Source organism: Callithrix jacchus, chromosome 9 (genome assembly GCF_049354715.1).
Source record: "Callithrix jacchus isolate 240 chromosome 9, calJac240_pri, whole genome shotgun sequence".
Lineage (NCBI taxonomy): Eukaryota > Metazoa > Chordata > Mammalia > Primates > Cebidae > Callithrix > Callithrix jacchus.
The window spans coordinates 16,095,087-16,101,719 of record NC_133510.1 but is presented as its reverse complement, the minus strand read 5'-3'; the positions used below and the strand labels follow the sequence as shown (position 1 = coordinate 16,101,719).

The window sequence follows — 6,633 nt, the reverse complement described above, 5'->3', positions numbered from 1 at the left end:
TTTTCCTCTCTGTGCAGTTGGCCCAGTGCCATTTATTGACAGCCACGCTCTCCACTGAGCTGCACTGGCTCCTGTGCCTCCTGTGAGGTGTGACCACATCTTTGTGTCTGTCTGTGGACTCCTGTTTTCTGCATTGGTCTGAGTGGATGTCCATGTGCAACCCTTCAGGATCTTAGTTGCTGCAGCTTTAAAATAAGTGCCACTGTCTGGTAGTGAAACCCCCCAGCTGGGTTTGTTTTTCAGGGTGGCCTTGGCTGCTCTGGGGTCTTTGATTTTCCATGTCCATTGGATAATCATCTTCAATGTGCACAAAAAATGCTAGGGTTTCGAGTGGGATTCCAATTAATTTGTATGGAAAATTAGGGAGATTTGGCATCTTAAAATATTGAGTCAATCCATGAACATGATATATTCTTCTATTAATTTAGCTCTTCTTTAATTTTTTTCTCAGTTATGTTTTGTGTTTTATATTTTTCTTTTTCTTTTTTTATTTTTTGTATACTTTCTCTGAAAGTGTTTTATATTTTTCAGGGAGAGTCTTGTGTATCTTTCATTAGTGTTTTTCCTAGGTATTTTTTTGTTTGGGTACTGTTGTAAAAATGCTCTTTCAAAAGTTTATTTTCTTTCTGTCTCTCTCTCTCTATTTATTTATTTTTTTTTGAGACGGAGCTGTTTCACTCTGTCACCTAGGCTGGAGTGCAATGGCTTGATCTCGGCTCACTGCAACCTCTTCCTCCTGGGTTCAAGCAATTCTCCTGCCTCAGCCTCCGGAGTGGCTGGGATTACAGGCACCTACCACTGGGCCTGGCTAATTTTTGTGTTTCAGTGGAGATGAGGTTTCACCATGTTGGCCAGGCTGGTCTCGATCACCTGACCTCAAGTGATCTGCCTGCCTTGGCCTCCTAAAGTGATGCGATTACAGGCGTGAGCCATTGCACCCGGCCAAAAGTTTATTTTCTAACTGTTATTGCCAGTATGTAGAATGCCATTGATTTAGGGGGGTCATTTAATTGTGATAAAATATACATAACAGAAAACTTACCATTTTAACAAATTTTAAGTCTACAGTTCGGTGGCATTAAGAACATTCACATTGTTGCGCAATTGTGCAACTGATTTTTAGTATCAGCTTTGTTGAGATAATTGACATATGTTAAAATTTGCCAGTTTTAGGTGTGCAGCTCAATGAGTTCTGCTTCTCCCACTGTAGTCTCCTTTTCCAGAATTTCAGGTAAAGAACCCTAACACAGGTATCTTTTGTGTCTGGCTCCTTTCGCTTGGTGTAAAGCTCTTGAGAATTACCCTTGTTCCTGTGTGTTTCAGTAACTTGTTCTTTATCATTACTGAATGAATCCATACATTATCCCACTGTATGGATGTACGACACTTCCTTTATTACAGTTATCAGCTGAAGGCCACTTGGGCTGCTGTCCATTTCTGGGGAGCAGAAGGAAGCTGCTGGAACATTCTTGTACAGACTGTGTGTACAAATCTGCTTTCATTTGTCTTGGATAAACACCTAGGGGAAGGATCGCTGGTTCCTACGTTTGGCTTTATAGGAAACTTCTAAACTGCTTTCCACAGTAGCTGTGCCATTTTGCGTGTCCCCCTAGCAGCATGTGAGAGTTCTGCCTGTTCTGCAGCCTTGCCAGTGCAGATGTGTCTTTCGATTTCACCTATTCTGATGAGGATGCAGTTATTACATCACTGTGGTTTCAATTTGTATTTCCCTAATGAATAATGATGTTCTGCATCTTTTCATAAACTTTTTTTTTCTTTTTTTGCCATTTTGTATATCTCCTCTGGTGAAGTCCAACCTTTTACCCACTAAAAAAAAATCAAACTGGGCTGGTGTGTTGGCTCATGCCTGTAATCCTAGCACTGTGGGAGGCTGAAGCAGGAAGATCACTTGAGTCAGGGAGTTCAGGACCAGCCTGGGCAATATGTTGAGCCCCTGTCTCATTTAAAAAAAAAAAAGGAAAAAAAATCAGTTTTCTTATCGATTTGTAAGGCATAAGCCAGGCACAGTGGCATGCACCTGTAATCCCAGTACTTGGGAGGCTGAGGCAGGAGGAAGGCTTGAACCCCTGGATTCTGAGTTTGGCCTGGGCAACACAATGATACTGTCTCTAAAAACTAAACCAAAAATTAAAAATACATATATATCTCAGTGTGCCAGGCTGAATGATGGCCCCCAAAGATGTTCACATCCTACTCTCCAGAGCCTGTAGATTTCTGACCTTACCTGGCAAAAGTGACTTTGCAGATGTGATTCAACTAAGGATGTTCAGATGGGGAGATTCCCCTGCATTACCTGGGTGGGTCTGATGTAATCGCAGGAGTCTTCATAAGAGGGAAACCAGAGGGCCAGAGTAAGAGACGGAGATGTGGCCACAGAGGCAGAAGTCGTATGCTGTGGGGCCATGAGCCAAGAAACCCAGGCTGCCTCTAGGAGCTGGGAAAGGCAAGGGAGTAACATCTCCCTGGAACTCCATAGTGAGCTAGCCCTGCGGACACTGTGACTTCAGGCTTCGGAGACTGACTGTGGATGTCAGACCTCTGTCACTGTCAGATTCTAAGTTTCTGTTCTTTTGTGGGAATATGCAGGCACTCTCTGTTCAGTGGAGGAATTGAAGCTGGCTCTTCTGACTCTAAGTCTGTGTTGATTTGTTCCTACCATTGTTTGGGGTGGAAGAGAGCAGGGTATCTCTGATGATGGGAACAGTGCAAGGAAGCCCCCAGGTAAACATGAGTGCTGCCGCCCTGGGAGGAGGCATCTCTCAGATGGAGCAGTATGTGCTGGGACAGCAGGAGGTGAGGTCCATCAGGTGGATCCACTAGGCTTCGGAAGCAGAGTTTGAGCTGGAGATGGTGAGAAGCCACATAGTGGTTGGAGCGCTTTGGGGTTTGTCAGAAAGGTCAGGGCTGCTGGTCCATGCAGGAGCAGGTGCTGGGGAGACAGCACTCACCTGCTCCCCTCATTGGACTCTGGCAGGAGGCATGCTGGGTGTACTGTTCATTATTATTCCAGAACAGTGTTGCCCAGCTCAGTGGACCAAGCTGCTTCTGTGAATGATTGATAGGGAATCCCAGAGGCAAAGGCCACTTCATCTCTTAGGGACCCTCTGGCTCATTGGATGGCCTCATCTCTCAATCTTCTCCAAACTAATGCTTGCTTCCCTGAGGATGCTCTGAGCTGGCGCCGTTCATCTGGGCAGCACTGCACTCCAGTCCACATGCACTTCACTCTATTATCCTGCACCCTGAAAAGGTATGGATTTTGTTGAATGGGGCCTTGTGCATCAGAAGCTAGGTGTGCGTCTGTCTGGGAGCTGGAATGTATGCAGTGGTCATCTTTGCTGCTTCTGCCCTGGTGCCACACTCTCAAGCATGAGAACATGGGCAGGGTGGTTGATGGCTTCGCACCCGTCTCCCCACCAGGATATCTGGCTGAGACTCTGGGTCAGAGAACCCAGGTTTCCTTCAGGCGACAGAACAATTAATTTTCTGTTCTCTTTTCAACTTCTTCCCAGCCTAGGGCAGTTCCAAGCCAGCCTCTTTCAGGAGGCCTGCCCTGATAGCGCCACCTAACTACAAACTCTGATTTTCTGTGCTGTACATTTTCAGCGGTAAGTTGTTGTGAATTCAGCGAATTATTGCATATGGTTCTCTACTCATTCTGGAGAAGCAAGTGTGGGATGGATGCCTCATCCCGTGTGGTTACAGACTTCTGAGGACAGGGAAGTCTTCATTCTTCATCTGTGCCTTGTCTCTTCAAGTAGATGATAAACCACTGGAGGAGAGGTACAGTTTGACATGAAAACAAAGTTTTTGGTGCCCTCCTGATCATCGTTCACTAAACTCTTCAGGGAAAGGAGAGGAGAGGCCATTTGTTAATTGAAAAGGTATTTCTTGTCTAGTGGTGTGGATTCCTAAATTCAGGGCTACACGTGTCATGGAGCTCTAATTTTCTGCACCATGAGAAGATAGTCCCTTTCACTTCTTTTATGTCCAATACTTGCATTTGTTCCATAGACATCTGATGTTTACTGAATGCCCTGTGTTAGAGTTTGAGGATTCAAAGGTGAACGACAGGTGACCTTTCTCTGCAGGTGGCTCTCTTAGCCGCTCTGAGGCTTTAAGTGTTTCTGTGGACATCACTCCCAAATCTCCATCTACAGTCCCAAGCTCCTCCAAATTCATTTCCTATGTGAGGCGTTAGGCAAACTTTCCAGACGTCAAGATGCAGACAGACCTGCAGTCCCAACAGGAGCTGAGGTAATGCTTCTCCTTGCCAGGAGGGGCGCAGGACATCCCCTGACCTGTTGAAGCAGTGGGCAGTGTAGGGGTCGGGGGATGCTAATAAATACAGCTGGCCCTTCCCACATGGTTGCCACATCTGTGGCTTCTGGATTTAACTGGGGATTCAACCAACTGGGGTAAAAATGTTTGAAAAAGATTGCGGCTTTACTGAACACGTCCAAACTTTTCTTCTTGTCATTATTCTCTAAACAACTGTTGACATAGCAGTGATATTGAATTAGGTATCACAAGTAATCTAGAGCTGATTGAAAGTGCAAGCAGTGGGCCAGGTGCAGTGGCTCATGCCTGTAATCTCAGTGCTTTGGGAGGCTGAGGCAGTTGGATCACCTGAGGTCAGGAGTTCGAGACCAGTCTGGCCAACATGTCAAAACCCCATCTCTGCTAAAAATACAAAAATTAGCTGGGTGTGGTGGTACATGCCTGTAGTTCCAACTACTTGGGAGGCCGAGGCAAGAGAATCGCTTGAACCCAGGAGGCAGGGATTGCAGTGAGCCGAGAGCATGTCACTGCACTCCAGCCTGGGTCACAGAGCGAGACTCCATCTCCAAAAAAAGAAATTGCAGGCCAGGCGCGGTGGCTCACACCTGTAATCCCAGGACTTTGGGAGGCCGAGGAGAGCAGATCATGAGGTCAAGAGATTGAGACTATCCTGGTCAACATGGTGAAACCCCGTCTCTACTAAAAATACAAAAATTAGCTGGGCATGGTGGTGCATGCCTGTAATCCCAGCTACTCAGGAGGCTGAGGCAGGAGAATTGCCTGAACCCAGGAGGCGGAGGTTGCGGTTAGCCGAGATTGTGCCATTGCACTCCAGCCTGTGTAACAAGAGTGAAACTCCATCTCAAAAGAAAAAAAAGAAAAAAAGAAATTGCACACAAGACATTTCACATTTCAGACCAAGACCTGGAGCAGCTCAGAAGCAGTGAATAATAGCTCTTCAAGTCAGCAGTAAAAAATGGCCTCCAAAAATGGAGAAAAAACAGAATGAAAAGAGTAAAAAGGTTGAAGAGAGAGAGCTTGAAGAATTTGTGGTGGAAAAAGTACTAGTAGATGGATTTGTAGTGAATGGGAAAGTGGAATATTCCCTAAAGTGGAAGGGATTTACAGATTCGGACAATGCTTGGGAACCTGAGGAAAATTCAAATTGTACAGAGTTAATTGAAGCTTTTCTTAATTCTCAAAAAGCTGGTAAAGAAAAAGATGGTACAAAAAGAAAATCTGTACTGTATCTCACAGTGAATCCAAGTCAGCAAATCAAAGAAGAAAAGAGGTGCTGCTGAGAGGCCAAGAGGATTTGCCAGAGGTCTTGATCCTGAAAGAATTGGTGCCATAGGCGGCAATGGAAAATTGATGTTTCTCGTGAAGTGGAAAGATTCAGGTGAGGTGGACTTCGTGCTGGCAAAAGAGGCAAATATGAAGTTTCCTCAAATTGTAATTCCTTTTTTTTTGAGATGGTCTTACTCTGTCTTCCTGGCTGGAGTGTGGTGGTACAATCTTGGCTCACTGCAACCTCCACTTCCTGGGTTCAAGAACTTCTCCTGTCTCAGCCTCCCGAGTAGCTGGGATTATGGGACTTGCCACCACACCGGCTTTTGTATTTTTTTTTTTTTTTGAGTTGGAGTTTCGCTCTTGTTACCCAGGCTGGAGTGCAATGGCGTGATCTCGGCTCACCGCAACCTCCTGGGTTCAGGCATTTCTCCTGCCTCAGCCTCCTGAGTAGCTGGGATTACAGGCACACACCACCATGCCCGGCTAATTTTTTGTATTTTTAGTAGAGATGGGGTTTCACCATGTTGACCAGGATGGTCTCGATCTCTTGACCTCGTGATCCACCCGCCTCGGCCTCCCAAAGTGCTGGGATTATAGGCGTGAGCCACCACACTCGGCCCTGTATTTTTAGCAGAGATAGAGTTTCACTATGTTGGCAGGGATGGTCTCAAACTCCTGGACTAGCTTGGCATTTTTGTCCAGAAGATGAAGCTCAATAGTTCACATTATATATATATATATATAAAATAAAATATTTGGGTCTTGCTTTTTGATTTACTAATGTGACAAAATAACTACATTCTAATGAAAATCAAGTTTGATGTGTTTGTTTTGAAAGTAGTGTTGGATGAGTTGTTGTTGTTTTTTTTTTTTTTTCAAGATGGAGTTTTGCTCTTGTTGCCCAGGCTAGAGTACAATGGCGTGATCTCCACTCACTGCAACCTCCGATTCCCAGGTTCAGGCAATTCTGCCTCAGCCTCCCAAGTAGTTGGGATTACAGGTGCCCACCACCACACCTGGCTAATTTTTGTATTTTTAGTA

General features: G+C 45.3%; 1 pseudogene; it reads left to right on the top strand.

The window, feature by feature from the left end:
- The first annotated feature begins 468 nt into the window (after positions 1 to 468).
- Positions 469 to 6,298, top strand: LOC128928518 (chromobox protein homolog 3 pseudogene; annotated as a pseudogene).
- Positions 6,299 to 6,633: the final 335 nt, after the last annotated feature.